The sequence below is a fragment of the Cryptomeria japonica genome, chromosome 11 (genome assembly GCF_030272615.1).
Source record: "Cryptomeria japonica chromosome 11, Sugi_1.0, whole genome shotgun sequence".
Lineage (NCBI taxonomy): Eukaryota > Viridiplantae > Streptophyta > Pinopsida > Cupressales > Cupressaceae > Cryptomeria > Cryptomeria japonica.
Genome location: NC_081415.1, coordinates 298106788 through 298124034, shown reverse-complemented (window position 1 = coordinate 298124034; position 17247 = coordinate 298106788). Strand labels below are relative to the sequence as shown.

Genomic DNA, 17247 nt, shown 5'->3' with positions numbered 1-17247 from the left:
AAAAGCAACCTTTGACATTGTAACATAGACAATGAACATCAAAACACAATCATGATCCACATTATCATTGTAGAAATGCAACCATTTAAAGATAGTCAAAAGACATCATTAGAATATGAAAAGGAATATACAGTGTTCACAGTGAGAGCAGACTATGTTTCAAAAGATAGTCACTATTTATTGCCAACTCCATCAAAGGAATTCAAAGATTGATAGACTGTAGCATCACGAGTAAAATATTTCCTAACATTGAAGGTCCAAGATTTTGTTTTGATAGAGAACAGGGTGACTGTAGCAGCCAGATCATAGCAACATCTTCAACATCAAAAGGACAAACAACAATATGACAATGATAATCACAATCATGGAGGGGCAGAGATAGGTTTGGCCTTGATTCATTTAGTGATTAAAGGCCCCAAAGTAAATTCTAAATACCTATCTTCAAGAATACAAAATTAGAGGATAATCTCATAGAGGTTATTATCCTTTCAATCACAAAGCTCTTGGTTTCTATTATAATATCAATAATAAGGAGCATAATATAAGTTAGTTGAAGGTATTGATTGGTGATATAAATGATCTAAAAGTAGTCATATCACATAAAGGCAGTGGTTCTCAGGTCATGATCACATGATATAGTGGAAGAATAAATCATTAGTACTTTTAAAGAGAAGATCACTATCAAATTCAAGAGGCACAAATATAGTGAATAGCTTCGTATGATGCTAAGGCCTAGTAAAGGTCAACCCAACCAAAAGTCATGAACTGAAGAATGCCATAATGCAACCTTCCAACATGTCAAAATCTGCTACAAATGAGTAATAAGGGCTGGTTCTAAGTAGGGGTAAGTGGTAACATAGATCAATAACTGATACAAATCAGTGGATTCAAAACAATTTAGAGCAAGACCCTAGCCAATGCCAAGGGGAGACCCTCACATAGCCATAACAAACATAAAGCTACAAGTTGATAAGAACAATCAATGCATGAAGCCTTTTGACAGAGTTTATCTTAGTCATAATAATGAATAACTACATCACAGTTAGCACATGAAAGGGAAATTCTTATCACTATTAAAATTGAAGGGTTATCACATACGAGGTCACAAAAAAAATACAAAAATGTAGTCCAAATAATCCCTCGAAGTTCTGGAAGCAGACATTCAACATATAAACTCATAGAAAAACCAAGCATATGCTTTATTCTTGATGTGTTTATGATTATGACCATGAAAAATAGTTACCTTGATGAGCCAAGGTTTGCAAATCGCATCCATAAATATCATTCCAAGCCTTCTGGAAGGAAAAAATCCTCATGGTGGTATTTGACAGAGCAGAAAGTAGCATCGAGTGTCAAGAAAAATGATGAAGGATTCAGGGTTTGCTTTACCCTAATATGCTCTAAACACTTAGGCATTTTGTGCCTTTTCTTTTTTGAAAACGTTTCCTCCCTTATACCCCCGTGGGTATTTGTTTTACCTTGCATCACATTTTTTTGTAAAATCATATTCATTAAGTGATTTATAATGAATCACTTAGTAAATGTTATCAATATAATAAATATTCATTAAGTATTGAATTATAAATCACTTAATGAATGTTATTTATGGAGTAAATGATGTAACTCATAAAATAATGACAAGTGACATGTCAAAAAGGGAGATAAGAATAAAATTTATGACAAGTGCCAAGTATATAGGGCTCATGTGCCAAAGATATAGGGAGGTTAGAAAGGTGGCAAAACATGTGGAGGGTATCTAGGAACTTTTTTAGAGACATTTTGGGAGTGTTAAGTGCTTTTTTAGGAGTCATCATGTTTGACATGGTCAAATTTGACTTTTTCACCCTTTTGGAGCTCATTTGGAGGAAATCTAGTTGCTAGATTTTAGGCTTTTTAGTTGCATTTGACCAAGGAGGTTTGAGCTCCTATTTTCTTGTAACTACTTTTGAAAAGCATAAGTATTGTCCAAAATTCATTTTTGAAGTTATTTCTTTTCACTCACTAGCATTATTGTAATTCATTTTCAGAGGTCTTTGCTGCAGAGAGAGATTTGTAACTCATTTTTTAATATTTCTATATCAAACTACCTTTTGAGATTAATATATAACTGTTGCCTTGTTTCATTTTCAGTTATATTGTATGCATTTAAGTGCTTCGATATTGGTATTTGTGAGGTTCTTTCTTCCTTGTAGTTCTATTTAATTACCTAGCATCTTTTGCAGAGAGCATATACTTTGTTACAAATTTTTGTGAGTTGTGTTGTGTTGTAGTTGTTCAAGTTGTAAAGTTTCTTTCTTCCTTCTTGAATTAGGTGCAGTGAAATATTTCTTGTTAAGTGTCTATGCAAGGTATATAGTTTGGGGTTGTGCAAGTTAGTTTATCTTTTGATTGAAATTGTGTCATTTAAAAACTAACTTTACAGATTTGGATAAAATATTTTGGTGCATTACCCGTTGGATTTTAGGTTTAATTCATGCAATCCTTCTTCCTCTTTTCCCAGTAAGGATATTTGAATAGTTAGATTTAGGTGAGGCCCCATAAGAACCAACTTTCTCTAGAGTCTCATTCCAAGTTTTAGGCAACCCACAGGCCTAGGAGTGTTCCCATGTGTCACAAGCCTGCTGAGTTGATAGCTTAGCAAATGGTGCAGGTTTAAGTGATAATAGTTATAACTTGCCCATTGTGAGGGAACTTCAAACACTTTTATGAATAATAGAAGGGATTGATTTCATTAAAATGAGCCAAGGATGACCCAACTTTACAAAATAATGGTCCAAGGTAGGGATAATGGCAAAGGTGACATCTAAGAACTTAGCATCAACTTCTACAAGAAGAGTGATGGAACCTCTGGTTGGACAAGTAAAACCATCACACACCTTAATCACAACATCTGATTTATTATATGTATCTTGATCAAATTATTGTGTGTTGAAATATTCTTCCATAATAACATTCATCATACATATTGGATCAATAAGCTCTCCTCTTGAGAATTTACCTTTAAATTTTGCAGTAATGTATAATGGACCATCGAGTGCTTTTATGATATCAATTTCAGAGGTAAAGGTAATACTAGGTTCACACTTAGGCTTAGGTTTTTCTTGGTAGATCATGTTTATAATATTGTTGGCTTTATTATATATATCATCAATAGCTAAAAAGTTTGTATCATTTAACAATATTGGTAGAATGGAAAGAGAAAGGATTGGTGAAGATTTGCAAGTTTTGTTTAGGAGGTGTCACAAATTTATTTCCTTCATCATTCACACCATCCACCACTATAGCATTAGAATAAATTAGGTCTTGGATTTCATGTTTTAGATGCATATATTTCTTTGTGTCATGATCGGGTTGTTGATATTATTGACAAAAGACTTTTGAGTTAAAAGAAGGTGGAAAAGGCTTGGAAGTATCTCTAGGACAAACACAAGGAATATTCATCATATTATTATTAATCAATTAAAGAATGGTACTATGTAAGGAATCAGAAAGGGGAGTTAAGTTATGATACTTTAATTTGGAGGAAAACAGAGCTACAATAGGGGTTGTTGTGGCTACAACTTGGGTATCAATATGGTTGGAAGAATTATTTCTATTGGTCTTAATAAAGTTCTTGTTTTGTTTTTTAATTTTTTGAAATATTTGGTGAGCATCTTCATTCCTATCATCTGGAATGAATGATGAAGAGGGTTCATATTGACTCACATGAAGTTGATAATTATGAAGTAATGTTCATGATTGTGTGAAATATGTGAATTCAAAAATCAAAGGCTTATCTCTAATTTATTTTTGCAAATTATTAATGAAAATCCTTTGAATATATCCCTCATTAACAAGATAAGCAATTTGTGTAAACAAATGTTTATATCTACCAATAAAATTAGTTACTTTTTCCTTAACACCTCATTTGCAATACACTAAATCAATCAAAGTAACTTGTGATCCAATATTATTTTGAAAATGTTGAATGAATGCATCCACCAATTGTTGAAAATTAGCAATTGAATAACTAGGCAAGGAGAAAAACCATTCTAATGCTTTGTCTTTTAAAGAATGAGGGAAGAGGTTTCCAAGAAGGTTTTAGTCATAGTAAAATTCACTCACAAAGTGGAAGACATTTTCACATGGGTATGGGGGTCACCTTGTCCATTATATTATTACATATGAGGAACTTCAATGTGTTGTGGAAGATGGGTACAAAGGATGTGAATGGAAAGTGGGATACTTGAAGAATATGTAGGGATATTGGATTTTGATTGGGTTATGGTGGCCAATTGTTGTTGTAAGGATGAAATATTTTACAATAAGTAGTTTATGATGGCTTTGATGGATGAGTTAGTTTGAGAAATACTGGACCGTGTTATAGGAATTGATGGTGTAGTATGATAGGTAGGTGGAACATTGTGGTAGGTAGGTGGAGGAGATGGTTGAGAAATAAAGGAGAGATTGGTTGAAGGTGGAATGTAAAGAAGTGATTGATAGGATTCCCCCCAGTACTAACATGGGAAACATTACCATTTTGTGTAGTGGTAGCCATGATGAAATATGTGTATGTAGGCACATTGGCTATAGATGTAGGTATAGGCATGGAAATCTCAACTTGGGTTGAAGGAATGGAATGTCTAGGAAATTTGGTACAACTAGCCAACTTCATAGTGCTTTCATCCACTATGTGATCTATACCACGTAAAACATCCGCACCATGTTCATCACTTTGAATCAACCTCTGCAAACCTTGAATGAAGTAGATTGTCTCTCCACCCAAGTGCTCTTGACATACAAATTGTTGAATATCTTCCAATTGCTTGTCAATATTCTCCAATTTTTATTTAGACACTTGATTTGAAGAGTCATCCTCATCATGAAAAGCGTGAAGGGAATGATTCTCAAAAATGTTAGGAAAGAAAGGTGTTGGATTAAGGGAAGGAGATTCATCCAATCTCTCAGGGAATAAGTTAACCAACTCAAGCTCGACACCTTTAGTGTTTAAACCATGGGAAGTTATGAGTTTTTAACTTCTTCTCATAGGGATATTGGATTTGGAACAATGGGTAGTGAAACTCATAAACAAGCACAAGCTCCAATAAATAAGGAATGATCTAGAGGAAAATATAATGAATTTGGTTTATCCTTTCAATGCCTTTTAAACAATTGTGAATGATAATGTAAGTAAATAATAATTGATATGTAATTATAACAACTGAATAAGTGATTAAATAATGCAAAATAGCAATGAAATGATTGATTAACCACCTATTTAAGCAACATGAGCTAAATAAATGATAATCAAAGCACATAAAATATGAATTAATGCCTCTAAATCTAAAAATTCTATGCAACTTGTATACACCTAAAAATGGTCTAAAGATAATTAATTAAATAAGCAATTATTTAATTAATCCCCTTTCCTAATTTAATTGAATTCATTAGCAATTTGATTAAATCCCTTTCATCTACTTATTAATAAATCTAAGGATTTATTTAATAGGTTCATTTCAATAGTCCCCTTTGATTAATTAATCCAAATTGATTAATCCTCACCCCATTTAGTTCATTTCTTCTAAACTCCTAATTAATTAAAACAAATCAATTTATGAGTTGTTGAAAGTTAATTAGCCTTTTCCTATTATTTGAATTTAAAAATTCAAATTACCCACATGCCTCCTAACTTCTAACCACCTAACCTAACCATCCCCTAACCTAACCCATTCCACTTAACCTTGGGTTTAACTAACCCTATCCTATCTTGCACATCCTAACCTCCTTATCCTAACCTCCCATGGTGTGGATATCCTCTCCTTGAGACACATGGCACTTTGGCCACTTGTCTCCTCTCTTGGACACTTTCCCTCTTATGAGAAAGCCTCCTTAACACTTGTCACCACAGAGATGACAAGTGTCCCTCCCACCAACCTCTTCTCCAACCTCCTCCAATTTCACCCTTGATATCTTCAGGCTCAATCTTGACTGTTGATTTCTGCCACCTCACCCTTGGCCTTGGAAATAATATAAATATCCCCTATTTTGGAGCACAAAGGATCCCATCTCATATCAATTTAGGCATTGTTACTATAGGCATATCCATTCTAGCATATCATTTGAGCATTGTTATTATAGGCAATTATCTAGTTTAATTTGATCATTTTTAGCATAATTGTTGAATCATGTAGTTTAGTAAATCTCTTTTCTATCTTAATTGCATCATCATCATAGCTTAATCATGCATATTATTAGCTTAATTAGACTCTTGGATCAATTTAGCATAATCAATCTCATCTAGCTTGCATATCTTATCATTTTAAATCCTCCATCTAGTGTAGTCAAGTCACTGAGATTGCTTATCCAGATCTGAGAGAAAATCCACACTCGTATCTCTTAGGAGGCGATAGGTTGCTTTGTCATGGTTTATCTTTCATTTTCTTTTAATTTGCTAACCATGCTTGTAAAGATCTATTGAGTGTTTTTGTTGCAGCTGTAGGTACCCTACTTCACACACACGACATTTTGGCACCCATCGTGGGGCTGAAAATCTCATTTTTGGCCTCTTTGCATTATCAAATTTTCAATCTCACAGGTTTCTGGCCGGATTTGTTTCAGAATCTCGTATGAGTACCTTTGTAGTACCATATGAGTTTCTTTGTGCACTTGTATGGGTATGTGAGAATACTTGTATGAGTAGGTGATAATACTCGTACAAATTTATGCTTCTATGTTTTCAAAATAGATTGCATTTCAGGGCTTCTATGCTTCAATTTAGCTATTACTAATGCTAACCCTGGCTTGTTTGTGATTTTTCTAGTAGCCTAACTGGTTTTTGTAGGATGATTGTCAAAGATTATGCTTGTCAAAGCTTCATTTCATCAAAACAACATGACTACTAACGTATTTGTTTTATGGGTTGCCTAAAGGAGAACTCAACCAAACTTTGTGTCTTCTTTAAGTTTTCTAGGCACACTTATTTTGCTAATGGTAAATGAACATCTTGTTTTCTATGTCTGAGAAGTTGTCTAAAAGGTAGGAGAGTATGCTCTTGTCCATTTGGACAATCAAAAATCCCGACCCTCAAAGTGCTTCTATGTTTGAGATTTAATTACCTTTAGCGGGCATGTCACAGTGGGAAAAAGTAATCACCCTGTGAGAACGACCCAAGTGAGTACAACTAGACCTAAGCTTTTAGACTCACTCTAAAAAATAGGCCTCTCGAGATTAAAGTCTCAGAGGATGGGATTATTTGAGTTTTCTCTTTTGAGATCTCTCATATCATACATTTAGTAGGGCCTCGCGGTCTCAATCACGTTTGCGTGACTACTTCTTGTTTTAGTACCTTGTTGGGCTATAGGCCTCAATCGTGCTTGCACAACTGCAAGGGGTAAATTCAAACAGAAACCCTTACTATGAACCCTAAGATAGAAGCTACTTGATTCACCTCCAAAAGGGGGATAATATTTGTATAAGAGAGATAGTAACTCTCCCAAGACACTTGCCATATTGTTCCCCCATTAGTGTTTGGAGTTGGATAATACGATGTTGAGAATCCATTGTGTGAGACTCAACGACCGTATTCTAATTAGCTATTGGGTGTGTACCTAAGTTTGCAAGCAAGGTTTTCTCTCTCAGCCAACTTCCTTAGGATTTAGCGTGTTGTGCTTGAGGTCATTTATCATATCACATGTTTGCTGTGTTTTCATCCCTGAAACAGAAAATCAGCCATCTAAAACTAGAAAACAGAAGCAAAACATCACACTTCATTGATTAAAAATCTGCCCAAATAAACTTTTTGTCTTTGTTCTGTCCTCAGTCGTACGAGCTTTCTAGTTTGTCGTATGAAAATCTAGTTTATCGTTTGGTTCGGTGAGAATTGTCATACGAGTTAGTTTAGCAGAAGCTTTTTTGTTATCTTTTGTCATCTGGTTCTCTGGTAAGTGTCGTATGAGTTTATGCCTTTGTCGTGTGATATTTCTAGTTTATCGTATGAACCTGTCTAAATTGTCGTTTGGGGTTGTCTAAACTGTCGTACGAATTTATGTCTCTGTCAGTCCAGAGCTGTCTTCTTGCATGTCTTTTTTAGACCTGTCATGTTTGATTGGTCAATTTACAGTGAGCATAAACACCTTATATCTACCATTCTATGCTTAGATTGTCTTCTTGGTTCGCTTGGTCAAGTTATCTTCTGTCAAATCGGATTCTAGAAATAGACACCTCAAGATTTTCAAGTATTCACCTTCAACAAGTTCAAGATCTAAACATCTCAAAGTGCATTATCACCCTCTTTGATAAATTGATCACTCAAAACATAGTTTCTCATCAAGATCTATCATCCTCTATCACGAAACTGCAACGTTTGGTCAAGATAACCTTGTCCCACATCATAGGATATATCGTTCCTATTGGACTTGGTTTTATCAAAATCATCATCATTGCACTACAAAACCGAAGATCGAAAAACTTGCAAAATTTTAAAAACTTGAGTTATCTTTTCGTGTCATATCCCTCTATCATATCTACATTGACAATTGATCACTTATCAAAACAACTTTTAAACAATCAAATCCTTGCACAATATTCAACACACGTGGATGCCCATTTTAACTAGAGCACAGAGATGAAAGATCGTAGAAATGGAAACTGAAACATTTGAAATAACTGAAGATTATAAGAACATGGAACATGAAAATGAAATACAATAAGAAGGGGAAATAACATACCAACATCTCAGAGAAATCAAGCAAGATCCAAAATTCGATAAATTTATGGCGAAAATATTGGAGGGAGAAAAAAAAAATACTTCCTAATGTTAGCAAAATTTGGTGCTACACTCCCCCAAGATTTTGATGTGAGAAAATTAGGACAAAAGAGAAGTAACCTTTTCTTTGATAACAAACGACACAAGGATATTTTTGGTCTAAAAAATGATGACACATCAATTCCTGATAACACAAGAACTAATGAGGAAACTTCAATTCCCAAAAAGGATGACGTAGAAATTCTCAACCATGTCAAATCTAATGAGGACACAAGAAAGAGTCTAGATGATACAAGAAGAGATCAAGATCATACTAGAATGTACACTCATGGTTATACAAGGACAAATCATGTTGATAATCCTACCACAGCTCTTACACAACAAATACAAACACTGCAAACACAAATTCAAGATATGCAGAGAGGAACTGTTAGAAGATACTCACTTCAAGAAATCAGTCCTTACCCATTCGACATAAATCTAAACATGATACCATTTCCTACAGGTTGTGAAATTCCTTGATACGATAAATATAGGGAAGCACTGATCCCCAGGATCATATATGAGAATTTTGCATGATGAGTATGGAGTTTGCACACGAGGATACCTACTTGATGAGATTATTTCCAAAGAGCTTAATTGGACTAGCTATGGAATGGTTCTCCAAACTTCCACCTGGAATTAGATCATTCGTAGAATTGGTGGATAAGTTTGTTTCACAATACTCTTACAACATTCAACATGAGGTAACAATGATCGAGTTATGTAATACTAATCAAAAGAGTGGATAACCTTTCATGACATTTCTACAGAGATGGAGATGGTTAGCTTCACGATATTCTCGAATGGTGCCAGAATACGAGAAAATAGACATATTAATTGACAACCCAAATGGAGAAATGAGCTATCATCTAAAAATGCAATGCCATCAAAATTTTGAAAAGATGATTGATAATGGTATCAGAATGGAAGAAGCTATGGTAAAGAAGGGTGAGTTGAAGCTATATAAAGAAGGATTTAATCCTCCTAACAACAATATTAGCAACAATAACAATGATATGTCTAAATTTTGGAATAGAAATTGAAATGTCGTCAATGATGGGATAGTGGATAACAACAATGTAAAACCAAAACAACTATTTTTCAATTTATCCACTCACTCAACAGCCGCTCAACAAAACAACAATCACCAAAAATCAACTTTCAACAATTTCTTTTGACTTGGAAATTTACAAACATTGGAAAACCACTTGGGTTAGCACTAAAGACACTTCTCGCAAACAAATTGATTACTTTGCCAGAAAGAAGGAACTACAAACCTCAAGTGAAACCCTCTTGGTGGAACAATAACCATTATTGCGATTTCCATCGAAACAAGGGACATCACACAGATAATTGTCAGCGATTGAAATATATCATCCAAGATTTGATTGATAATGGAGTAATAACTGTGGATGGACATACGACAAACAAATCTCATAAAATTTTTGAAACTCTGCTTCCGAACTATGAGAAGGGTGAATCATCAGCAACACATAATGGTAAATCTCATTTTTGACCTCTTAGCATCATCAAATTTTCAATCTCACAGGTTTCTGGCTGGGTCTGTTTCAGAATCTTGTACGAGTACCTTTGCAGTACCGTACGAGTTTCTTTGTGCACTCGTATGAGTATGTGAGAATACTCGTACGAGTAGGTGAGAATACTTGTATGAATTTCTACTTATGTGTTTTCAAAACAGATTGCATTTTAGGGTTTTTATGCTTCAATTTGGCTATTACTAATGCTAACCTTGGTCTGTTTGTGAGTTTTCTAGAAGCCTAACTAATTTTTGCATGACGAATGTTGAAGATTACGCTTGTCAAAGCTTCATTTCATCAAAACAACATGAATACTAACGTATCTGTTTTGTAGGTTGCCTAAAGGAGAACTCAACCAAATTTTGTGTCTTCTTTAAGTTTTCTAGGCACACTTATTTTGCTAATGGTAAATGACCATCTTGTTTTCTATGTCTGAGAAGTTGTCTAAAAGGTAGGAGAGTATGCTCTTGTCCATTTGGAAAATCAGAAATCTCAACCCTTGAAGCGCTTCTATGTTTGAGATTTGATTACCTTTAGCGGGCCTGTCATAGTGGGAAAAAGTAATCACCCTGTGAAAATGACCCAAGTGAGTACAACTAGACCTAAGCTTTCCGACTCACTCTAAAAAATAGGCCTCTTGGGATTAAAGTCTCAGAGGATAGGATTATTTGAGTTTTCTCTTTTGAGATCTCTCATATCATACATTTAGTAGGGCCTCGCAGTCTCAATCACGCTTGCATGGCTACTTCTTGTTTCGGTACCTTGTTGGGATATAGGCCTCAATCGTGCTTGCGCGAGTGCAAGGGGTAATTTCAAACAGAAACTCTTACTACAAACCCTAAGATAGAAGCTACCCAATTCACCTCCAAAAGGGGGATAATTTTTGTGCAAGAGAGAAGTAAATCTCCCAAGACACTTGCCATATCGTGCCCCGATTAGCATTTGGATTTGGATAATAGGGCGTTGAGAATCCATTGTGTGAGACTCAACGATCGTATTCTGATTAGCTATTGGGTGTGTACCTAAGTTTGCAATCAAAGGTTTTCTCTCTCAGCCAACTTCCTTAGGATTTAGTGTGTTGTGCTTGAGGTCATTTATCATATCATGTGTTTGTTGTATTTTCATCCCTGAAACGTAAAATCAGCCATCTAAAAACTAGAAAACTGAAGCAAAACGTCAAACTTCATTGATCAAAAATCTGTCCAAATAATTTTTTCTTTGTTCTGTCCTCAATCGTACGAGCTTTCTAGTTTGTCGTATGGGAAATCTAGTTTATCGTTTGGTTCAGTGAGAATTGTCATATGAGTCAGTTTAGCAGAAGCTTTTTTGTTATCTTTCACGATGAGTATGGAGTTTGCACATGAGGATACCTACCTCATGAGATTATTTCCAAAGAGCTTAAGTGGACTAGCTATGGAATGGTTCTCGAAATTTCCACCTGGAATTAGATCATTCGCAGAATTGGTGGATAATTTTATTTGACAATACTCTTACAACATTCAACTTGAGGTAAAAATGCTCGACTCATGTAATACTAAACAAAAGAGTGGAGAACCTTTCATGACGTTTCTGCAGAGATGGAGACGGTTAGATTCACGATATCCTTGAACAGTGTTGGAATACAAGAAAATAGACATATTCATCGACAACCTAAATGGACAAATGAGCTATCATCTAAAAATGAAATTCCATCAAAATTTGGAAAAGATGATTGATAATGCTATCAAAATGGAAGAAGCTATGGTAAAGAAGGGTGAGTTGAAGCTATACAAAGAAGGAGTTAATCCTCCTAACAACAGTATTAGCAATAATAACAATGATAAGCCTAAATTTTAGAATAGAAATTGAAATGTTGTGAATGATGGGATAGTGGATAACAACAATGTAAAACTAAAACTAGCAATTGCACCTTGGTGTGCAATGTATACGCCGAATAGGAAAATATTGGAAAAAATCTGAAATGGTAATTAGGAGAATAGTTGCTTTATGAAATAGGTAGATTGAAATCAAGTAATTGGAGTGAAGGAACAAAATACTGAAATATTAGATTTTGTATCATATACAAAGCTCAAAATCTCATTATTTACTAATCTTGTTTTGAAAAAATATTTACAAAGTGGAGAATTTAATTAGAAACACTGTGGAATTGAACATCTGGTCTACATTTGAAAATTAGTTGGAACCTGTATAGAAAATGCACTTTAAACGTTGAAAGAGGATTTGCAAAAAATATTTGCATAACTTCTTCATTTATAGGTTTAGCTCGAATTTTATTACAATCCCTGTAATAGGGTACATAGTTCCATAGTTGATATCATACTCTATAGAAGAATAGTGGGCAAAATAGGATTTGTGAATTTGAATTTGTATAAGCTGAATGAGTTTAATAATTAACCATATATAGATGAAAAGCATAACCATTGTTTTGAACATGTTTCATAGTTTTAGAAAACACCTGAAATTTGTAAAATAGAGTAGTGTAATTGAATCATAGTATATAGAAGAATACTGTGCAAAAGAAAAATTGTCAAATTAAATTTGTATAACTTGAGTGAGTTTAATAATTTACCTTTCAGAGATCAAAATTAGAAGCATTGTTTTGAACATGTCTTGTGTTGGGACTCATTAAAATTGAGTCAAGTTTAGAGGCCCATTTCAAAATTTTGCCCTGCATTTTCAAATGATAAAAATGAGTCAGTTTGAATGGCCTAGTTAGCGAGGGTGAAGTGGAGCCGGTTGATTTTCAGAGGGTAAGGCTCAGGATTCATGTCCCACACCTTTCATTTGGCCTATGCAGTGATGTGCAACTTTCAGAATTTAGTTTGGATCAGTTTTCCAGGTACCCATTTCGAGGGGTGAGCTGAAAGTGCATTTTAGGCACAAATGCAGATTTTATTGAGTAGCCTACTTTGAGTGTTTGTATCTTTTTCCCTGTTGATAATCATGAAGAAATTAAAAATGGATTAAATTTTATGCATAAATGTGAGTCATCCTACAAAATTTCAAGTCTTGACGAATCCATTTGCTCAGTTTTTGAAGCCAAATCCGTTTGCAGTTTGTGTGATTTGACTAGTCCCTGTTTCGACAGCTAGTCGGAGCCCTATTTCGCATAAGTGTAAAAGTTGCCTCAGTAAGTGTTATGACATAATGTTTGTTCCAGGATAATGTTGGTATAAATGATGAGCTACTTTTCAAATTTCAAGCCTTTGTCAATCCGTTTGATCAGTTTTCAAAAGGGTTCATTTAGCCATCGTTTTCAGTTATCCATACTTTCAGTGTTATATCAGTTAATGTAGCCATTTTCATGAGCGCACCATTTGCATCCTGTCAGTCTTGTGATTGAACCGAGATTTCTAAGTTTTAATATGTACTTTAAGGTACCTATTTTTCAAATTTGAGGGCCTACAAAGGTCGTTTGGTATTTTTGAGAAAGGCATCATGTGTTGCTAGAACATTGACTTCGTCAGGTCCGTAGTGTCGACAAAGCCAGTTGGGCATTTTTGAAAATTAATATCTCTTTGCTCGGGACTCGTCTTGAGAAACCGCTTGGCAGTGTTTATGCTTGTATATCAGAGTACGCGCCTGTCAGATGGCGAGATCCAGAAAGGTGTTTTGACAGGTTTGAAAATTACGTCTTCACGATTAAATGCGAAAATGTGACGTAAGTGCATGAAAGTTGTAAAATGCAGTCTGATGATCCAAAAATGATGCCGATCATTTCCAGAGGTATGTTTGAGATTCCTAAATCTTTTCAAAGGTCAATTGTATGAAAACGATTTATTTTTTTAGTCGGACCCACTTTGAGGCTCGACCTGGCTCATGCCTGTGCCGTATTATTTTATTGGCGACTTTGTTCACTGAGAGATTTTTAGAATATTATGAATGATGGATTGCAATCATAAAACATGTCATGAGAGTTGAAAAGACTATAGACCTCCAGGCAAATTCAGATTGGTGACTTTAATACCAAATCCTCCTTCAGCGACAGAGAAGAGACATTTTCAAAAAATGCACCGAGTGATGGTGTGGTGTTTCCAAATTCTTCAATTATGGACATGAAATATAAGCACGTTCTGCATTTAACAACCACCAGATGCATTTGAAATTAAATTGCTTGGTGCAACTTGCCAAAGATGATAGAAATGCACCTATAATCTCTTCCATCCAGGATGACTCGATTCAAAAAAAATTAGGAGAGCGGGAGTTTGAATAACGTAGGGGAATCATTTGCAAATCTCCAACAGACTTTGAACCTGATTAGTGTACTTAATGTACCAAAAAAAACAAATTTATTTCTAATAAGGTACAGATTACTAAAGAAAATGTGACTGTTACAACAGCACCAATAGGAGTCATGTAACAAATCCTAAAGCCAAGAGATAGTGCTTTTTCAGAAATTGAGGTCTGGTTTCAACTACAGACAGTGGAGATAACTGAACAACTCTACAATTTTGAAGACAAGGGTGGGTGGTGTGTTGCATTAAGACTAGAGATTACACTGTCTTTAGCTCGACTGGTTTTGTAAAGAGGGAAAGGTTTGTCATTCCCACTCAATTGGTTTGCAATAGGACAAATGTTGGCGTTATGAAAGAATGACCAGAGGACGTCGTCGAGAACATTACCAATAGAATGTGGATATAATTGGAATCTCTGGTATAGAGGCTGAAGAGGAACTCCTTTCTTCTATTGTCCCATTCTTCAAGCACTCTTGGACCGTTATTCTATACCCGTAGATTTATTTGCAGCTATTTGTGTCATTGTTGACAAGATGGGTAAAGTTCCTATGGAAGAGATTGAAATGGAATTAGCAAAAGTTGGAATCCCTTTAGATGTTGTTGGAGGAATTCTTTAGGCCTTGTCATTATCATTGTTTGAACTTGAAGAGTTGCTTGGTTCAGACGGTGGAATTGCTGAAACTAAAACAACTATTTTCTTTCGCAAATGATCATGTCTATGCTAATTGGATTGAATTTGATGCATCTGTCGTTCATGGCCTAGCCTATTACATTGGAACTGTATTCAAGGGATTTAACAAAGATGGAAAACTCAGGGCAGTTTGTGGAGGTGGGTGGTATGATCGGCTCCTCTCTACATTTGGTGGTGAAGATATTCCTACATGTGGTTTTGGTTTTGGTAATGCTATCATAGTAGAATTGCTGAAGGAAAAAGAATTGCTCCCAGTGCGTACTCAGGAAATTGATGATATAGTTTTTCCATTGGACAAGGAGCTTAGGCAAGCAGCTACTAGGGTGGCTTCCTCTTTAAGAAGGAGAGGGAATGTTGTGGATCTTATTCTGGAGGACAAACACCTGAAATGGGTTTTCAAGCTAAAGAGAAAATTAAAGCAAATGCAAAAATCAAGCAAATACGAACAGTCTTTAGTAGCTTCCTCCCTCACGTGCCCTCCAATCATCCTCCCTCTGTGGTGTGGTGGAATATGTTGAGAGTTTTTAGAAATATTTGGCAAAGGCGCCATTAAAAGGCAATAGGCAAAGTTCCAAAATCGCAGTTACAGGCAAAGCCTTTTATCCCACATTCACTGTGGAAGGGACTTTTTTAATGTTTATAATCAAATCTCCACTACTGCATAATGTCAAAGCCTCCGGGTTTTTGACGGACGGTGTCATTGGGTGCCCAAGGTGGGCCCATACATGGGTGTGGATCCCAATGCAACCAAGATGGCGACTGAGCGACAACTAGGTGGACCCCACGCAGGCATGCTTCTCGAGGCAAATAGGCAAATTTTGTAGAGAAGGGTCGGCTTAATCAGTGAGCAGGTTCGAGATGATCCGACAAAGTGCGTTTATTTGTAGGCTGAAGGTGCTCACCGGTTAGAGGCTGCAAAATGGCGAAAGGCGAAAAGCTCAGCGAGTTAAAGACCCTGCAGGTTCCGGAGATCGGACGGCTCGCGCGACTTCGCGAAGGAAAGATGCTCACCTATTAGAGGTCGCGAAATGGCGAAAGGAGAAATGCAAAATGGCAAAGTCCAGGTGGCGATGACATGGCAGGTACAGTCAGAGGTCCAGCAGGCGGGTCCTGTCCCAATGGTGCCTAGGTGGCGATGATGTGGCACACATGTGGCGCTGAGGTGGCGTACACGTGGCAGCCAAGTGGCAGTGACAAAGCAAATGACATGGCAGTGATGAGGTGTCATCCCAAGTGGCGCCCAGTGGATCCCATTGACCAATCAGGTCCTGACACGTGGCAAGGTGTCAGGCCAAAAGGGAAAAAAAAAATCAAAATTAAAATCATGTTAATTACATAGTGCATACTATATGAATAATTCAAAAATTTAAATGATTGTGCACATTTGAAGGATTAATTCACCTAGGGCTGTATTTTTGGCCAAAATATGAAGTATTATATGTTTCCGAAAAGCTCTCGGAGTGAGGAATCCAATTATGTAGTCAATTTTGACAAAGATCATATTTTTTGAGAGCATTTTCCACAAGAGTAAAATTCAGTTAGAGAGGAGACACTTGGCAATTTCAGTTGCAAATTTGATTTTCTTCCCTCTCCTTCTTATTCTCAATTCTTCTCATTTGTAAGGGTTCTAGAAATTTGGAGAGTGGCTCCAGTTTTCATGGCTTCCAATTCTGAGTTTTCTTCAAGATTGTACAGGGCAAGGCTTTTCCTTCAGTAATGGAGTTCAATTCTTGCTATAGGTGTTCTTAGTTGTAGGTTCTTGTGGCATACATAAATTCACACAGGATTGTCTCTAGATTTGTATTTCCATTTTATCAAATCAGATCCTCAAGGAGGATGAAATTTGTTATCTCAAGGAGATAGTTATGATTGTTTGCAGGGATTCTTCAAGGAAGGATTTAAATTCTGTAATAAATCATAAAAATGGAATATAGTTTCAAGATCTGATGATTTTGTGAATGATCTTAGTAATGCATTTATGCATGAATATTTAATAAT

General features: G+C 35.7%; 1 pseudogene; it reads left to right on the top strand.

Moving 5' to 3' along the window:
- LOC131860186 (histidine--tRNA ligase, chloroplastic/mitochondrial-like) overlaps window positions 1–15767 on the top strand; it is a 44010-nt pseudogene extending 28243 nt beyond the window's left edge.
- The last annotated feature ends 1480 nt before the right edge of the window (window positions 15768–17247 follow it).